Source organism: Phasianus colchicus, chromosome 4 (genome assembly GCF_987193195.1).
Source record: "Phasianus colchicus chromosome 4, bPhaCol1.hap1.1, whole genome shotgun sequence".
In the NCBI taxonomy this organism is placed as follows: Eukaryota; Metazoa; Chordata; class Aves; order Galliformes; family Phasianidae; genus Phasianus; species Phasianus colchicus.
Window position 1 is genome coordinate 63,813,379 of NC_143439.1, and position 20,818 is coordinate 63,834,196.

Here is a 20,818-nt window from a genome sequence, read left to right on the forward strand (position 1 = left end):
AAGGGCTACAGCCAGCTTGGTTTTGATCATCCTCATTTGTCTGGCTCATGTTCAACCAAAAACATCCAAACAACAAAGCACAAAACAAAATAAAATGAAGCACCTGCTGATTTCAGTGAATTGTTATGCTTTAAAAACAATAAATAACAGACCTATTTTCTCTCCTTTACCCAGACCTCATCCTGAGAGAGATTTGTTTATTCAACTGCCACACACAACATTCAAGACCTACAAATAAATACACATACTATGGACATACAGAGGAGATACCTAAAACCTCAGCTGAAACAGAACCCCAAAATTACACAGTTACAAAAGGAATCAGTGCTTAACAATCAGAAAAATGGCTTCTTTGGCATAGTTTCCAAGACAAACACTACTTCAAGCACTTGTAAGAATCATGACACTGCCCATTGCTGGCAGGGGTGGACAGTGAAGAGAAAAATAAACCCTCCACTTTTTTTTTTACACTAAATAAATTCCTCAATGCACAGACTTGTTTAGAAAACCCAGCTAACAGACTGGTTCAAAGAGAGAGCCTTGAAACCCTCTGATACCTTGGGTCCCCAAATTACAGCAAGGTAAAACCCTAACAGTATGTTTTCACTATAAATCTCTGTCCTTACTGCATTTTTTTTAAGCAGTTATCCTTTGTTTTCTGACTTCAGTCTGTAGCTTCTGTATTTTTTGCATTTTTTGAAGGTTTTATGGTAAACCTGGGGTACTGCAACTATTTCCATTTGTTTGTTGTGTCTGATTTCCTCACTACTCTACTGGATGATATTTCTAAAATTGTCCTTTGTCGTTGCTCTCCCACTTTGTGAACACTATGAATCACACCAGATCATGTGCAAACTAGTGGGCGATAACAAAAATCCCTTACACTTGTTGTCAGTTTTTGTAGTATTCCCCATCGGTATTAAGATGTTGATGCAATTCCTTTGTTCATCAAGGTGAGGAAATAGCAGCATTGACTAAGACCATGCAGTCACCTTGGAAACTCTCACATGACTTTGCAAGTGCATCATGAACACGGCCTTGCAGCCTGAATGCTTTTCCCAGACTGCACGGAGGTGACCCAGTGATGCTGATCTTTGTCTAACTCAGAAACTAGAACTGCCCTGGTTTTCTAATCTAGAATCTGAAGTGCCAATACTTACAGTGAAGGAAGGAAGGGTGTTGCTCAGCACCAATGTTACTGAACTGCTGAGTGTAATGACAGATAAATATAATTGTAATGATCTTGTATGTGTTCACTTGAATCTTATTTGGGTGCATATTACATTTAGGATTAAACTGAAAGAGGAAGAAGCTGGACTCTAACCAAGGGAAAACTATTGATACCTCATAAAAGAAACGTACAACAACGCTGCCTCCTTTGCATCTGTGAGCTGTTAACAGCACTTAAACAACAAGTGAAAGTGATAATGGAGGAGCACGAGTTTAAACTAGGGAGTCTTGGGATAAATTAATTTTTCCAAATGGCCGTGCTGCTACTATTCATCACGAAAGCACATATGAGAAGCTGGTTAAATGTTTTGAATTCTCAAACATACATGGTCTTGCTTGGGAAGCAATAGAGGACAGATGAAACTCCAGAAGATCAAAAAGGACAAACATCTCTAAAAGAAAGAAAAAAATCGGCTAGCTTCAAATCCCTTACCTCCAGAAAAGAGCAAGCACATGAAATCAAGTACCTACCTGACAGCGAGGAAGTGGTTTATTCTTTACAAATCCATGCTGGCAGCTACTCATGATCAAACTGATAGTTTCCTCCTTTTACAGAATAGTAACTGCTAAGGACAGGAAAAGAACAGCTATAATAGAATCATAGAATCATGAGACAGAGTGTCCATACCTTCTTGACATGGCATTTTCCATAAGTCAACTGAGAAAAGTACTACCTTGAGGTGTGCAAACACCAATCAATTGAAGAATATATCATCTAAAGATGATGACTTAAAGATTGATCCTAGATCAAATACACAAATATTTCCATTACCACCAATGGAGCTAGGTCAGACATATTAAAATTCACATGCAGATCTCCAGCTAGAGGAAACTGCTAGCACACAGTTGACAAATCAGAACGGCTTTGGCAAACTGGACAGCTGGTTTGAAAAATACTAACAATTCATCAAGGACAATGCAATGTTAGGTAACTTCGGGACTCATTAATTGCATAAACACAGGACAAGGAATCATTAACAGGGCAATTCCTTAGAGCAGCTCAGAGGCTTGAATGAGTCACAGATTGCTGTAAATAAGTCAGACATCAAACTGCAGAAAACAAACAAGAGCTTTGTAAGCTGGATATGAAGAAATCCCTCTGTGCTACATAGCATTAGCAAAGCGCAGTTTCACTGCGCTTTGAAACCTCTACATCAAGAAAAACATGGGGAAAACAGACAAAAGAACAAGGGAGCTTTTAAGGAAAAGATTAGAAACTACGACAACAGGTCAGAAGACTTAGGAAACCCCGGCTGTACCCTTGTCGAAGGCATGGAAGCTACAGTCTCCTTCCAGCCCAGCAAATTTCATCAGCTTTCCCAATTAGAAAACTCCTTGCAGTCTTCCCAGGAAAATTTTCTCTTTCCTGCCATTGCTCAGGATCTACGTCCCTTCTCTAGGAAGGATGTGAAGCCCCATGCCAGCTGGCAGCCCTGATGTGCTCTGCAGGAGCATCTCCAAGCCCAGTTCAGGCACTCCCAGGATTGGAGAAATCCCTCCCTCCATTTCACTTGACACCAAGCACAGCAGCTCCTTGCTGTTACCCCACCCTTCTTAGACATGGCATGCATCACACAGCACTCCTGTACCGAACTCGAAGGAAGCCAGGCCATGCATTGCCTCCCATGCTTGCTCACAGCACTGCCCACAATGCATCATCCAAATCCACATATGCAAGTTAACACAACAGCACACGTGCACGTTTGCATCTGGTGCCAGGGCATAAACCTTTTCTGCTGTAGGGCACTACTGTGGCCAGCAGGCAGCTCAGGGATGCCTTTTGGTTCAGTTCTGAACTTATCACCACTGATAGGCACAGGAAGGAATGTCAGCGTGGCTCTCCCAACTCCCTGGTTCACATGAGCTTTCTTTTGGCTTTTCTCCTGGCAGAGCCAACAGTTTAACTGAGGTTAAGTTTCAATAAATGTTTTTGTTCTTCTTGATCAGGTGAAACTAACTTCACAAAACCTCACAAGTATCTCCAGTCCTGGCATTTTTAGTTATTTCAAATATCTAACCCTGTTTTAATTGCTTCCTTAAATACTGCAATTTGAAAATGACTTGGTTCCACGTTCTGCAAATTGCCTGCCTAAGAGCTGGGAAGCTGTGCTTCCTCATATAAAATACAGAGGAACATTTTGTATCACCACGCACTACTCAGGACTTCCAGCGAAGTAACTTCCTTATTTGCCTGAACTGAATAAAAGACAGGGAAGGTTGCTCTTTCAGCCTCCCCAAGCTTCCAGCTGTGCAGACCTAAGTCATTCCTCTGATGCATGCTTCAAGAAGCTGAATCCCTTCTGACAGCTATTCTGCTCCTCTTTGCAGCCACCTCTTTCCTTCTCCACATACCTAGGCTGAGCCTTTTATTTCTTTTCTCTTGGCCCTTGCACAAGGCACCACCACCTTTGGGTGGACAGATATGTGAACACCTACTGTACATGCAGAGTCAGCTGTAGCACCCTCCTATCAGTTTTCATCTTCCTTCTTATTGACACTCTGGCAGTGAAGTCATCTTAATAACTTGGATTGAGCTTTAATCAACACTGGTGACTAATGCAAGACAATAGGAGTGAAAAAGTACACTCCCTATGATTTCTCTTTTCTAGACTGAACAAGTTCAGCTCTCTCAGCCTGTCTCCACAGGAGAGATGCTTCAGCCCTTTGATAGTCTTTTTAGCCTTCTTCCATACCTGCTCAAACAGCTCCATATTCTCCTTGTTCTTGAGGTCCGAGACCTGGAGACAGTACTCCAGATGGGGTCTCATGACGGCAGAGTAGAAGAGGACAATCCCCTCCCCTTCCTTGCTAGCTACCCCTCTTTTGATGCAGCCCAGGATACTGTTGGCCTTCCAAGCTGCAAAAGCATACTCCTCATCAACCAACACCTCACGTCCTTCTCTTCAGGGCTGCTCTCAACCTAACCTCTGCCCAGCATGTATTTGTGCTTGGTATTGCTCGACTCAGGTATTGCCTGACTTTGCACTTGTCCTTGTTGAACTTCACTTCTCAAATCAGCTAATGCCCCTCTGGAAGGCATGACATTCCTCCAGTGTCAACTGCACCACACAGCTTGGTGCTGACAACTTTGAGACTGCATTCAATCTCACTTTCCATGTCGCCAGCAAAGACATTAAAACAGTGGCTGTTCCAACACTGACTCCTGAGGAAATGCCACTCATCACTGGTCTCCACTTGGACCATCTGGTCAATTCCTTTTCCACTGAGTGGTCCATCCATCAAATCCACGTCTCTCCAATTTAAAGACATTGATGTCATGCAGGACAGTGCCAAACACTTTGCATAAGTCCAACTGGATAACATCCATTGCTTTTGCCTTATGCCATGCTATAATCCTGTCATAGAAGGCCACCAAATTTGTCAGGTGCAATTTGCCATTAGGGAAGCCATGTTGACTGTCAGTCATGTTTGTTTTCCATGTGCCTTAGCAGTGTTCAGGAGGAATGCCAGAGAAAATCATCCAAGAAAACAATGAGTAAAAGCAGGTGAAATAGAGGGAAACACAACATGCATTTGCCTCAGCCCCAATACGTGACTCTACAGACAAATCAGAGTGGATAGGTGGTGACAGAGCTCTTCAGAAATCCAAGTCAAGTGCTGTAGACTGAAGTCTCTCTTTTTTTTTTTTTTAATGTGCTGTTTCAAACCAAGGCTCTGTACAAATAAGTTATCTTTTACTAGCCTGTTATTTGTAAAGGATATAAAAATGAAAGGTTTCAGAAATAAGACCAGCATTCTTTAGAACGCATTAAGATTCTATAGAAATTCATGAAAAGCTTCAGCCATAGCACTGATGACATCCTCCTGCTGTTAGCTTCCAGAGCTCTGCTCAACACCTGCATTTCTTGGTGGATTCTGACATTTTTGTAGTAGCCTTTTTGTAGTTTTTGTATGATCGAGAATGTATAAGCACATAACACTGACATACCAAGTCTTATGTTTTCACCTTCCTATAGAAGAGAGCAGTGCGAGCCAATGGCAGAATTCCTCAATTGCTGCAAAAGTCATGGCAGTTTGCATCCTTTAAGCCTGCATTTGGGAAGGCTTTTGAAATCAGATTCCTCATGCAGCACAGATCAGATTGCCAGCATCAGCTTCCTGTTTTCTTAAGCTCTTTTCTTCTTAAAATCAAAACTATTTTTTCCTAAAAAAAAAAGAAAAAGGCAATTTTATTTTTGTAGTCAGGCGAATTATCAGAACTCTGAAGAATGAGTCAAGTATCCTCCTTTGAAATCAAAAAAGGAACATAAACATTTTTAGGGAAGATTTTCCCCTCCTTTGCTCAGAAACTGGGAAGGGATAGAGGAAAAAGCTGAAAATGAGCACGTATGGATCTGAAGGTAATGGATACTGTAACTTATAATAATAACAATATAAAGACATCTTCTCCCTCACTAGTAAATCACCTTTAGAAAAACCACAGATCCATGTCTGAACTGTTATCTACTGGGATTTCCTTCCACTGTAAGTCTAAACTAGTACTCAGAGGAAGAATATCTGTCATGAGCCATTCCAGGAAATGCTACATCCTTTGCCATTTCAAGATCTGAGTTCTAAGCTCCCTGAAGATATCAAGGCAGGGATCAGATGCCACTGCAAGAAAAGTGGAGTGAGGAATTGTCAGGAAAGGGTCAGAGTTGGAAGCCAAAGACAATGTGGCAAGCTGTAAATCCATTTCTCATTGCTAACTTGGATCACATTCTAATAAATGAGATACAGACAACACATAAAGCACACAAAAAGGGAACTAAACAGAAACATATACGGAAAGGTTGCCAAACAAAGACTAAATAAGCTCAGCCTTTTTAGGTAGGAAGAGAGATGACTGATGCCCTAAGTTATAAAAGCATGAGTAAACAAGAAGGTAAATAGAGGATTATTAGTCATTGGCTTTCATAATGCAAGAATTTGGCATCCACTGGAAAAAAACTCCACATAATTACTGCATGAAAAGGATTAGATTTAGGAATTCACTGCAGCAGGATGTTTGGAGTAGCAAAAGGAAGAGTAGTGTGAAAAATGAATAGATGAATTGAAGGAAGAAAGGATTTTAAGCACAAGTGAGGATGCATCATCTGTCTGAGGAAGTCCCTCAGCCACTAACTGAAGAAAAACTGCAGGGAATCCTCAGGGAAGCTATATTAGTAACAGGGCAAATAGTCCTCTCCATGTTATTCATTACTGGCCTCTGCCAGAGGCTGAGCCCTAGGACCTTTATCAAGGATTGCCCCTTTGACAACTGTACATTAGCATGCACAGAAAGGGAGCAATGCTCCGTACTGCTTTTTGTTTCTGGGAGGTTCCTACTTCAAGATCAAGGACTCCGGTTGGGGATTTGTGTAATTAATTTTAATTCTGCTCATTCTAACAAGATCAGAATATCTGGAAAACTGATAGAACAAAAGTCAGATTAGTAGATCACTTAAGTCACTCTTACAATCATGAATTATCTGCTAGTGCACGTATAGCAACAACCACTTGAAAGACAAAGTGAAATTGCCAAGAGTTTGATGTTACAAAATACCTTTATGGATCCAGATACCCCTACTCAATTTTTCCCAGAATATGCACCAAAAAGGGCAATCCAGGCAGCAATTCCACTGAATGGATAGATATGCCTATGGTACAAAGCAAGAAGATAGTTGGCTTCTTGCATTTATTTACACTGCTTTCTTTTCTTAAATTACTCCCACGAATTATAAAACATCTGAAAGAGTAGCAATTAGATTGTTATTTAATTGCAAGACACCTTCAGCTTGTCTGTTCAGGAGAAGTAAATGTGTTTGTTCAGTAGTGGATCCCAGTATACCACCAGCACAACTATACAGTAGCCTAAAACTCAAGTTTTCTGTTTCAATTTTTTTTTGAGAGACCTTTTTGAGCAAGACATTCTAACTGACTTGCAACAAACACACCAGTGAGCACAGAATTTGGTGAAAGTATTAGAAATGCCCTTTACAATAGGTAGACTCAACTACAATCTGACAATGCACTTTGATTTGGCTGACAGACAGAATAGCAATTCAAGATACCTGTGGTGCCACACGTCACCCTCCACCCACCTGGGAGATATGTTAGTCTCTCTGAATAGACCAGAGCAACGTAAATTTGAATTTTTAGCATCTCCCCCACATCCTCCACCCCCAGGATTTTTTCTCTGAATGCCCACTGCATGACCTGGAGGAAGATGCATGTTTTGTGGTTTCCTACTGCCACAGCAAAATGAAATTCCCTTCGGTTAACCACCTGCCAGCTCTAGATCATGGCATTTACTTCAAAACCCATGCAGACAGTATAACTGTCCTAGAACTTAGTCCACAAGATACCACTGTTGGAGATCTGTTACTTATAAAAATTCAGTGACATTGTACCAATTTTTGCGAGCAAAAGTCACTTTCTGGAGTTATTTGGACTTGCTTCCCCTCCCCCATTTTATCAGGGTAATTTTGAACATGACCATGCAAGAGAACTGAACATTCACTTCCTCCTCTAGCTTGCTGAAATTCCCTGATTTCATCACACGCAGCATGCTGCAGAGCCTAAGGACACTGCACAGGAAGCTGAGAAACACACTTTTTAAACCAGAGCCAAAGAATAACAGCTGCACGGGAAAGTCTGATATATGCTTTGCTGTAACTTATTCAAACAAGTTTTGCAAATAACCATGACCCAGGGGGCACATGCACACAAGAACACCTCAATTTATCATGAAACTTGGGCTGACAGAAGCAATTCCTGCTGGCAGCTATGAACTTCTCCTAGAACATCACGTTTTTAAACTTGTCACATCACAAAACTTGATGCAACAGAGAAACTCACCGTGTCTTATCTAATATTTGACTAGGGGTTACAAACCATTCCAGGAATGAAACAAAAGTGTTAAGAGTCCTGTTAATCACTGAGATACCATAATGCTTAAGTGTTACTTAAAGGAGGACATATTGCATGTTTATAATGAATAGTTTAGCAAGTCCTCCAACAAGTGACAATAAGAATCACCTCAGGTGACTTGCCTCAGTACCGACCCTTGAGAAACCAATAACACCAGGAACCTAAGTTGTGAAATTAAGGGTGAAGACATACACCTCTTCCTCAGCCTCATTTAAATAACTTTAAACACACTGGCCTAATGCATCTGAAGAGGAGGAGCAAATCTTCAGGTGTTAAGTTAAAGCAAACTACCAGCCACATTAATCTCTTGCAGAAATGCCAACTTTTTCTGTTATTGCATTGCTGCCTACCAGCACAGTTCTGCTTGCTTCTACGCTGAGAGCAGCCAGAATCAAAATCACAGCCCCATTACTGGGAACTGCAAACATACAGTGTTACTTACAGCTTCTCATTTCCATTTGGAGTCCATCTTATGGACTCCAAATCCATCTTATGGACTCCAAAGAGCATCCATAAATGCACCAGACTACCTAACATTGCTGGGCACGTTCGCTCATTCATTCAAAGAACCAACCAAGCCATTCTCTCTCCCTGGACTCCTCTAACCGTACAGGAACAGGAAAGGATTTCTCACATTTCCTTGACAGAAACATGGAAGCGTCATACCAATTTACTCCTGAGATAAAAGTGCCAATGTCCAAAATAAAAAGCAGTGGCTGCATGCTAAAAGCTGTTACAAAACCATCAGCGTTAAAGTAACCCTTAAGGGCTGGCGTCACCGCATAACCAAGAGGACTCAGAAGCAGTGTGGAAATTCCATCCTTAAGTCATCAAATGCGACATCCTCTGGCAGTTTTCATCACTAGTACATCACGTCAAAAAAAATCTTTCATCTTGCAGTGTGGCCTCTTTTATGGCTTGTTACTTGAATATTACGTATGCAGTTTTTTCTAGCTTAATGTGCAGCCAGAGGGCTACGACTTTTTTTTTTTTCAAGTAGATTTTCAAATTCTTTTGGGTTTTCCCCCTTGTCTCCCCATCCAACTGCTGCAGTCTGTACCTGCGGTCAGAGCTGCTGTGTGCTAGACGTTATCTCGCAGTCACGCAACCAGGGCTCTGCCTTATCTCACAGCCATTTGGGGCACATTGTCCATCCTGAACAGGTTCCTTATACTGCTTGTCCCCCAGCCACCAGGCCTATGCCAGAAGCTTACAAACAATGGTGGCTGCTCTTGTTATTTTTAGTAGGCAACCCATGAACCACAAGCAGGTTCCTGATCGTGTTTCTGAGCCCTAGAGACACACAGTGGTGTAAAGGCTTTGGAGAGACAGGACAGTGTTGAAGCAGGGCATGGACAAAAGAGAAGTGACCACACCTGACAATTTACACTGTATCAAAACACCACTTTGCCATAATAGTCTCTTCTTTCTCCCTCTCCAGCCTGCTTGAAATACTTTCAAACAATTCCCCTCTTGACTCTGGCACAAGCCACCTGTCCAAAACAGAAACATACACAGCAGCAAACATCAACACTGCAAAAACTCAAGGGGAAGGATGAGGTAGAGATCAGAATGACAATCTCCTTACATGCAATATCACCTAAACTTCTTCACTCTGTCACGATAGTTCTAAAGCATGAAATCCAAGTGGTTTTTGTCCTTTTCCTTACCTGCAGGAAAGAGGTTGAAACTTTGGAGCCTTTGGAAGATGCTGACTGATAAGTGTGGGGACCCCAGCGCAGGCATCACACATGGGTGAGCTTCCACCTGCAGGCATGGGGACACAACAGCAACCTGGTGGGTGCAGTTCCTGTGTATTGACAACAGCCATGTTCAGACCTGCTCCACATCCACACAAATTCTGACAGACAGCCACTGTTACAACCTCCTGGAGCAGGGGGAATGGGGCTTCCTTAGCCATCAACTAAGCCCTACATAAAATGCAGTACAGCAATCAGACCTAAAGAGATTATAAGAAAGGTATGAATTGCTATAGGAAATAAATACTAACTAGTAGAAGTAGTAATTGACTATTTTGCCAACCAACACCAGAAGCAGAATTTGACTCTTCACTTATTATTACAAATCTTGAGCCTAATTATTCCCAACAATGAATTGCAAAAGAGTAGAGCTGGAAAACCTCAGATAAACCTGAGGAGTCTGAGCCAACCAAATTAAACAAAAGGAACTGCACAGGAAAAGACGCTTCCAACAAGATGCAGCGTCACACAAACCCACGGATTCTTGTTTTAATCTACAAGATTTTCTTCTTTTTAATCAACATAAAAATTTGTTCTTGTTCCATGAGGATGTTGTAAATAGTGTGCAAAAATTCTTGGATGTGAGAGAAAACTTGGACAGCTTCAGATGCTCATTAGCTTCTGGACAAGACAGCGTCTAGGCTTTTCAACATAAATTCCAGTTTCAATTCTGATTTTGTAACCTACGTTACCTCTTAGGTCTTGTTCAAATGATTCTTGGTACCACTAAATTGAACTAACAAATTACCACCATCCTTTAACAACCTGAATAGTGAATACAACACAACTAGTGGGTTTTTTCTTCAGTGCTTATACAACAGTTCACTGTACAGGTAAAACACAGAATTTTGTTCTTCTTGATCCCTTGGACCAATTAACAGTGATGACTCACATCTTTTGTTAAAAAATATTACTTAAAATTATCAAGTTGAATCAAATAAGAAACTCTCACTGACCATGGATACTTTCAGTGATATTTGTTTCCAATATATAAAATCAGAGATAGCATGTTAGCAGAGTGTTTAATAGATAGCATTATCTTTTAACAGAAAAAAATAAGCCTAAGACTTGCGGAGGAGAAAGATAAATAGCACACAACTGCAGATAATGGGCAAATTCCCCCAAACTGGTCACCAACTAGAACAACACCAATAATATAAATGAATCAAACCCTGATTTTTGTACTGATGCTGAAATGAGTTCACATTTTAGTAAAAGTAAACAGAAGGCACTGGAAAGAAAAGGATCAAGACAGGTAGGCAACAAATAACAACTCGAAAAAGTTTTCAATTCATTCTCAGTTGTAGTTCAATCTAGTCAAAAGTCAACATGACCCCAACCTCTTGAGCACATGCACAACCTGGATGAGATCTCCTGCTATTTGAGCTAATTTTTATGTAGGTAGAAGTCAAGTCCCTCACCCCCACCCCCACCCCCACATAGATGAAAAACCCTAAGAGGAATTGATATGAGACTAAGCAAAGTCTGGCTCTTTGAGGCAGAGGCAGTGGAACATCTTGGGATTTCCTATTCAATATGTGCATTCCCATTGCAAAGCAGTGAAATTCTCAGGGCTGTGAAACTGTGCCACTTATATGATCTTTCAGACAGTTTTGGGGAGGGGGATAATTCTGTGTGACTATTCTGTTGCTGTGGTTTGGTAAAAGATGATTTCCTGCAAGGCTGGGCCTTCAACGCAAGTTTCATAAGAGAAAGAAAAAAAATGAAAAAGGTCTGACAAGCAAGCTAGACACAAGCTTAGACTCTCCAGGAAACCACAAAATAACCTTTCTGAAGATGGTAGAGTGTGCTATTTTCTACACACCTTTATCATCTTTTAAGATGAGTGATGGAGGAAGGGCCAGAGAGGAGAGCTGAGCACAAAAACAGATGAATGAACACAGGCATGAAAGAAGCAAAAAGTGGGAAATGCCAAGCCCTACTGAAATCAACAGGAATTTCACAGCAGCATCATGGAGCTGGGGCTGCAGCCAAAGATACAAATCCTTCAAGACAGGAACAAAGACAGACGCCCAACGTCAGCCTGGGAGCATTGCATGGAAATGCCCCAGGATAATAGAGCAACCTACACATGAACAGTGGGCTGGAATCACCAAGCTGGCCAGAACTACTGCAAGATTAAGCCACCACAACCAGACTGTGGTTGAGGTATGCTGATATTTTAAGCAAGCCTTCTGCATAGCAGGGACAAAAGGGTGGAAATAGTTAGTGGGATTCTCTTTGAGCATCACTAGCCTTCACCACAAGGGTTTGAAAACCTCATGGTCAAGGGCAGAGGTTAGCCTCAACACTGCCTGTGTTAACGTGCTCTGTATTTGCTCCAGCTCAAAAAGCTGTAATTGAGAAACATGTAGCTTGTGGAACATAAGTATGAAGCAGTATGGTTCATCTGCTTCATTTGCTTTTGACACTTAAAACTGGGCAACATTTTAAAAAGAGAGCAACTAGGTGAGAGAAAGCATTTGTATCAGATTAATGGCTCTCAAATGACAGTGAACTTACCTTACCCTCTGCCTCGCCTCACGGTTCACAGTCATTCTCTAGTGGTGAGGAAACACAGAAAGCTGCATTCATTAGGCTGAACTCCAGCTTTATATTACACACTTGCACTGCTGGACACCATACAAACTTCCAATTATTATTACTAAGAATTAGAGCAGAATCAAACATTAAAAATGAAGAGATATCAGTTGGTCAAAACTGGACCTTCATCTGACAACGGCAAAACACCATTTTGTAAAAATTATGAGAATGTTTTCACCCCTTGCTATCATTTCTCAAGATTAGGTGAAAAAGCTCTGCAATTTTCCATAGCAGGTAACAATCTAACAAAGAAAACAAAATGGAATATTTAAGCATAATAAACACATTCCTTAGATATATTTTAAACATTATAGTCTTTCAATCAAGTGACAGATCCTCTTCAGTGGTATTTCCAAATATATTCATGTTTTGCATTCAAATCACATAACATTTATATTTATTTACTTACTTTTGGCAGCTACTACCTCAGCAAAGAAAATTTGCTTTTAAAAAGTTTTTTTGTTCCAAGTGGAACAGTAAAGCCATAAAGCCATGGAGGGAGAAGGAAATCTCTTCTTAGGAACAGTAATCAGTTTATACTTCTAATACATGCTGCTAGCTTGATTCATCAACAACTTCACTTGCTACAGAATTGTTTAGTCCAAATCTAAATGAGTCTTTGGCTTAAACATGAAGAGGAGCCAACAGACAAGGTAAGATGCCCCATACTCAGCAACTCTAACTTTCAGCAAGTCATTTAACTTTGCAGTTTATCTCCAATTGACCTTACGAATGTCATGCATGCCCTCAGAATGAACATTTATATGAAAAGGGCTAAGCAAGTGTAAAATACTCTTATCAGAGCACTTTTTTTTTTTTAATACTTGTTTAAGTAGCATCAACTACAGTGAAATTAAGTTACTCTCTCCAGCAAAGCATCAAATCAGTTCCTTTGCTTACATGCTATGGCTGCATATTTACATCATCACCAGGAGACCCTTGCCTCACTCAAAGCATAGCATGGACTCCAGGCATTCCCTAAGTGGAGTCATGAGGGGGTTGGAGCCCAATGATCCTCCTTAAGGTCTCTTCCAACCTAAGCCATTCTGTTATTCTGTGATTTTATGAGGTATGTTGTAGAGAAATGACAATAAAAATCCTTCATCCTTTGTCAATACTTTGATCTGTCCCATCTCTTGCTGTCCCTGGTAGAACACTGTGCTGCCTTCAGCTGAGGACAAGTTGAACCAAGGCCAAAGCCCAGGTACAGTGTGCTTGCAGAACATAGTCTGGCTGGCTGCAAGCTGCCTCTTTATTCCTCCAGCTTCCAACTCTGGCTCAGACCTATTTTCCCTTAAACTGAAATAGTCTTCAGCAGCCATGCTTCTCCTACTCTGCTTCCCGCAGGTGAATCTGAGTCACAAGTCAGCAAGCTAAGAAAGTTACAGTAAGATATTTTGGTACTGTCAAAGCACACAAAAAAGTCTACCTCCTTTTTGAAAGTGATTCCACTATTAATAAACTGTTTCTACCTTCACACTGTATCTGCATACAATAATATGACACAGCAAGGCACTCCATCCCAAGGGTTTACAGTTTGCATCAGTCTCTGGTCTATTTTATTGCAGTGTTTTTGCCACAACCAAGCATTGCAAGGCATGTTCTTCAGGCTATAGGCAGGGATAGTGAAGGAGAACAAACCCAAGCAATTTGATCACAGCAGTTCACTCTGACAACAGCTGCTGCATAATGCAGGGAACACAGCATAGACACAGGTATGACAACAGACAAGTGCTGTGCCATAAGAAGTACATACAGTAAAGAACACGATCCCATCTGTGGAGCTTTTGTAAAAGAAATTCCATCTGACAGTGGGCAGAAGTTTGAGGAGTGGAAGAGGAAGGGATAAACCACAATGGTCAGCTGGTTTCTCTTTTGAAAGATTCTCTCATACCATGCACAGCAGACCTCTCTCAAAGAGAAAGGACAAGAAGCAGCTACTGAGATACTACAGCAAGTGAGCACGTAGTAACTTCCACAGCTATGGAGAAGTGCTATGGGGAAGTGCACACTGAGCTCCTAATAATTGTTCTAGGATAGTTCCTCTTCAGATAGTCAGGGCACAGTTTAGGAACCATCACAATCTTACTGGAATTCACCTGAAGAACCCTGGACTTCTTATAATTATCAATAGTTGATTCACATATCTGAGTAGAGATGAGGATGTGGGAGCCAGGAACTGCAGTCTTCCAGCTTCTGAGGAGGAAGTGACAGGTCAGACACTATCTGATTCTGCTCCTTTACAATGGAGAGAGGAAGAAAAATTTCTTTAGTTTTTCCTCACTGGGGACTAATTCTCAAGTCCACTACATGACAGACTGACACAATCCATCACACAGACAACCAGTGAAGATAAGCAAAATCTGCCAGAAGTCTGAATAGAAGTTATCACAGAAACAGAACGCATACATACATTTATGCAAGAATATTAAGTAGGTGAAAGAATGTACTTTTCATCTGAGATTTAGTGTATTTGCAAACTGTTTTAAAGAGTGACAAAACTGTAAGAGGTAGGCCAACATAAATTACAGGTACACAAAACCACTCTGTATCATAAATGCTGTATATAATATGAAAGAAATAGATTAGAAATATCTACATAGTGTCTGAGCATATCGGGGACAGGAAAGTGAAAGCTTCATTGGAATTAAAACATAGGGTGCAGAAGGCATTAAAAGGCATCTCAGCAGCAAGGAAAATGTTGTGCAATCATAAGGAGCATTAAAAAAGGCCAAAAACATGAGATATTCACCTTGCTGGGAAGATCTGCTCTCAGACTGTTGAACATTGAGTCTGTATACAATGCATGGCCCAGAGATGAAAAAGAATGGATTAGGGACTACTTCAGCAAACTAGGCATCCTAAAAGACAACAGGAGGCTAGAGATGACGACCTGTAAAGGTCTCTTCTAATCTGAGTTATTCCAGTTATAAATTTCCTAGGTGGCATCATAAATTCCTCAACAATTTAATGAAAAACTAAGGAACTGATATAATGGCAGTCTATCACCTTAAACTCAGCTGTGACAAAACTGAAAAGCTGCTACACATAAGGACAGAAGACCTTACACACCAATGCATATGCATAATGGTCATTTTAAGTTCACCCACAGTTCTTACCATAAAAATTACACTGCCAGAATCTAGGACTATGCTTCACCGGATGCACCGGCATCTCAGGTAAGAACACAATGGAGCCAAACACAAAGTTGCCCTTTAGAACATCTCTCTAAATTGGAGAGATACAAATTTGAAAGGTGGACTACTCAATGGATGAAAAAACAGTTGGGTGGTCAAGGCTGGAGGTTTGTGGTGAGTGGTGCTACATCTAGGTGGAGGCCATGACAAGTGGTGTTCCCCAGTGGTTTCATCTTGGGACTGGTGGTCTCCAGCATCTTTATCAATGACATAGTGGGATTGAGTGTAGCTTCAGCAAGTTTGCAGACAACACCAAGCTGAGCGGTGCAGCTGGTATAATAGAAGGAAAGGATGCCATTCAGAGGGACTGGGACAAACTTGAGAAGCAGCCCTGTAAGAACCTCATGAGATTTAACAAATCCAAAAGCACTGTGTTGCACATGGGTTAGCGCAATGCCAGGTATACCTACAGACTAGGATAACTCCCTTGACAGCAGCCCTGCAGAGAAGGACTTAGGGGATCTGTGGGTAAAAATACATACAGGAACCAGCAGGAGTATGTTCTTGCAGCCCAGAAGGCCAACAGAACAGTAGGCTGCATTAAAAGAGGGGTGGCCAGTAGGGCAAGAGGAGATTGTTCTCTTCTATTATGTCCCTGTGAGGCCCAACTGCAGTACTGTATACAGGCCAAGGGCCTCCTGCACAAAAGAATCAGAGTTGTTAGAGCAGGTTTAGAGGAGGGCCACAAAGTTGATCAGAGCGCTGGAGCACCTCTCCTATGAGAAAGGCTGGGCTTGTTCAGCTTGGAGAAGAGAAGGCTCCAGGGAGACCTCATTGTAGCCTTCCAGTACTTGAAGAGAGCTTATAATCAGAGGGGAGATGGAATTTTTACAATGTCTGAAGTGATAGGGAAAAGGGAGATGGTTTTAAACTGCAAGAGGGGAAACTTAGGTTAGATGTTAAGAGGAAAGAACTTTTTACTCAGAGGATGGTGAGGCACTGGAACTTCTCTGAACTGGGCTGTTCAGAGAAGCTGTGGATGCACCATACCTGGAGGTAGTCAAGGTCAGGTTGGATGGGGTGCTCAGCAACCTAATTTAGTACCTAATTAACACACAACCCTGCCCATAGCAAAGGGATTGGGACTGGATGATCTCAGAAGGTTCCATCCAACTCAAGCCATTCTATTATTCTATCATTCTATCATTCTTTGATATCAGAAAAACTGTTAACACCACTGCTTCCCCCCCATCACCAAGGGCTGACATCAGAGATCCGGTGGCTAAATTTTATTCCCATAATATCATAATACTGGAAGACCCCAATCCCTAGAGTAAGCACGTACACAGCTTCAACAATACAGTAAAATAACTAATTCATTTAGGACAAAAAGGGAATAACAACTTTCATGTGGAAGACACCCAATCCCACTCACTGTTTCTGCTAACTTTTCCAGTATTACAGAGCCTCCTCCTTTAAAGCTTGGATGCAACTGTTAGCCTGGAAAAAGTTTTTTTTTTTTAGAAGTCATCAGCATCCTGCTGCTGCTTTGTAAAATAGCAGTGCTTTGATGTAATGCCAAAGTAACCATTAGCATAAAGGGGTTTAAAAAAATAAGCATACAAAACCACTCTCCAAAACTACTTACATCATATTAATTTTACATCACAGTAATAACCAGTTTGAAGAAGCTAACCAGCAAATACAGGAGAATCAGCACAGCAAAGGGAACAAACCAGACAAAAACTAGGAAAATGAATAAAAATATGAGGAGCATCTCATCAGTTCTCAGACCCTTTAATTGAACCACCAGCAAGATAACTCCATGTACATGTTCCAAATTCAAGTAATAAGGCAAAGCTGCTGCAACTACACACTTACACCCAATGCTACAACAGGAGGCAGCTGAGTTGGAACAGCGTGTGTCTTGAGACAATGGAAGCTTTTGAAGTTTAAGTCTTTTTCAGACCCTTCTTGACACTGCAATATTCTCAACTGAGTACATGCACTCATAGAAGCTTGCTTTAATGAACTGAAAGCCTCAACTTCCCATTGGTGTGACAGCTGGACTTTTTCTGCAATGGAAATGATTGTCTAGGCAGCACTTGCGTAGGGCTGCAGACACCACTGAGCTGTTCAAGTACCTTTTATAATAAAAATGAAACTATGAGGAGAGACCATTCATTCTTTACCTCTGAATCAGGAAGTCCACTCATTCAAGCAACCATCAGCCCACACTGCAACTGCAGCATTCACACCATCCCTTCCACTCTTCCCCCAAAAATTAACTCACAAAAAGCTGTTCAGAGGTGCCCTTAAGCTCACCAGGAAAATCAGCGGGGGCTTTTAGTAATGTTGCTTATAGTAGCCTAAGGTCAACAACTAATTTCAGCCAGGGAAAACCCAATGCCATTTATTTAGTATTTTCTTTACTTAACACACAGATCATATAGGTCAAAAAAGGGAAAGGCCTGAAACAACCATGATGTACCCAAAGTGGAACAATATTCTGTGTCAACAAAGAACAGCCCACAACAACACTGACAAACATATCACACTGCATGCCACTTGCTGCACTATTCCAACGAGAATAAACACTTACCACAATGCTTACAACATTGTTTTGTCACATAGTGTAACCTCCCATAAGAACAGAACCTCTACCTCAAGACTGAGCTAAACCAGGAACTTGACCATCCAGCGTTCATTATTAGATACAAGTTATTTGAACACAAATTGTCAAGAAAAGTTGCTGATTTAGAAACAGGAGATCTGGATTCTGTTCTCATCTCACTGTTCTGAACCACTAGTTGTGGTGATAACTAGCTCACTAAAAGGAAGATCAAATGGTTTGAGATACATAAAAGGTATTAAAACAACTCCAAACAGCCCAGTACACATGAAAAACAGTCCTTTCTCTACCACTATCACAAGGATAGATGAGGAACCATTAAAGGAGAAATAAGTAGGTAAAGATAGCAGAGATTTAAAAAAAAAAAATGCATGGAGAGAACAAACAAAATGAAGAATTGGGAATGCTGCTTCATTTGCAAATCCTTCAACAGCAAGAGTTAATACATGCCCAGAACTTTCTTAGGTGCCTTTTTTTTTTTTTAAATATAAATAGAAAACTTAGTGACAAGAAAAAATGAGATAAAGCTAGAAAATGAACAATAATTACTAAAATGCCAATTTATTACAACTAAAAGTCATTAAACAGGCTGCAAAAGGAGGTTGCAGCCTCCATCCTAAAAGGTTAAGGCCAAGCTGAGTAAACATCTAGATAAACTGATCCGTTCTCAAAGCTAACCCTGCTTTGAACAGTTGCATTCGAGAATTCCACAAGTCCTTTCTGACCTGAAAAATCTTACCCTGTGCTCCTATTCTGAGATTTTTTCTGGTTTCAGCCTCTGACTGAAGAGACCATCCAATTTTTCAAGGCTTGCAACACAGACATGAACACAAGCAGCATTAAGAGTTAAAATTTCCCCTGTAACCAAGTAACTTTTTTCCCCCAGCAAAATAGAAGCCATCTTGTGATCACCTGTTGCCAGGTAATGCAGCAGCTTTGAGAGAGCAGCAGAGAGCTGACAACAGCCATACAGTCTGCACAGGGAAGGTGCTTGAGATCACCTGGTGTGGCCTTACCTCAAGCAGTGGGTGCAGGTTTGGGCACTACAATAGAAGGACATGAAACTATTAGAAAGCATCCAAAGGAGGGCTACAAAGATGGGAAAGGGTTCAGAGGGCAAGATGTGTGAAGAGCAGCTGAGGTCTCGTGGTTTGTTCAGCCCAGAGCAGAGGAGCTGAGGGGAGGCCTCATGGCAGCTGCAGCTCCTCACAAGGAGTGGGAACACAGCATTGAGCTCTGCTCTGTGTGACAGCAACTGGGCCTGAGGGAACAGCATGGAGATGTGTCAGGGGAGGGGCAGCTCAGGGTTAGGGAAAGGGTCTGCACCAAGGGTGGTGGGCATGGAATGGGCTGCACAGGGTGGTGGGCATGACCTCAAGCTGCCAGAACTCAAAGAGTGTTTGGACACCACTCTCAGAAATGGTTTGAATTTTGTGGGGCCGTGCATGGAACTGAACTCCATGACCCTTTTGGGTCCTTTCCAAATCAGGATATTCAATGATTCTGTGATTTCATCTATAAGGAATGTCCAGGCTGTAACACGTTACACTTCAGTGCCCTACCAGATTTCAGGGCTTACTGCCACCGTGAAAATTGCTGCCTATGCCTCATGTTTGCAATTGGGCTAGATTACAAATACAGTAGGCAGTGATGCGGCGACTTGGCATCTTGCACCATGCATGGCTTAAGTCCACTCCTGGAACTGTCAAACCAGACTGAATCATATAAAATTGAGTGAAGTTCAAAATCTGGAAGGGAAGCCAAAGCTTCTGTAAAATGCCTGTTTCCTGATGAGCAGTAGCCAAACCGTCCGCTGGGTACAGACTTTTCCCAGCCCCCCTCCCACACTGCCCAAAAGCACCACCAGCAGCCCCAGCCATGCTGGCAGTGAGTGGGCACAGGATGCTCAGTACAGCTGCTCTTGCTCCAGTCTCCCATCTGTAATCACCCTGCTGTGCTATGAGTCCAGACGGTAATGCTCTCTAGAGCACATCAGCACAGATCAGTGAAGACAGGTAAACATTCATTTTCTTAATTAACACAGGGAGAGTACAATAAAAATTCCAACTAAACCCATAAAACTACTCTATTTTGGCTTCTGGTTTCTCCCACCTCTCCTGGCTAGAAACCCTCAGGAGACAGGCAGAGTTTATAGTATTCTTTCTGATGTCCAGTTGGCTGTCCCATATACTTGGGCACGAAGAGCAAACTGCATTGGTCATGTTTTCACTGTTTGAACTGACATGTCAGATTTTTCCTGCCCCCTCCTGCTATGCTCTTCTCAAAGAGCTCATCTACTGTCTTATCTGCCTTTTGAGACATGTGCACTGAGACACCATGCATGGGATAAGAGGGACAAAGAAATTGAAGTTATCTGAGGTAGAGGAACAGGCTGCCCAGAGAGGTTGTGGATGCCCCGTCCCTGGAAGTGTTCAAGGCCAGATTGGATGGGGCCCTGGGCAGCCTGGTCTAGCATTGAATGTGGAGGTTGGTGGCCCTGCATGTGGCAGGGGGGTTGGAGATTCAAGATCCTTGAGGTCCCT

The 20,818-nt window shown here is 41.7% G+C and overlaps 1 protein-coding gene across 4 annotated transcripts in view; it reads right to left on the reverse strand.

The window, feature by feature from the left end:
- Nucleotides 1-467: 467 nt before the first annotated feature.
- FAM193A (family with sequence similarity 193 member A) overlaps nucleotides 468-20,818 on the reverse strand; it is a 104,451-nt gene continuing 84,100 nt past the window's right edge. For 3 of the 4 annotated variants that reach the window (XM_090139739.1, XM_090139738.1, XM_090139735.1), the window contains 2 exons: nucleotides 5,180-5,395; nucleotides 468-1,796 (listed from right to left, as the gene is read on the reverse strand). The gene's annotated coding sequence lies outside the window, so the exon portion shown is untranslated. The remainder of the gene's footprint in view (nucleotides 1,797-5,179; nucleotides 5,396-20,818) is intronic. The other variant, XM_090139737.1, reaches the window with a different exon arrangement.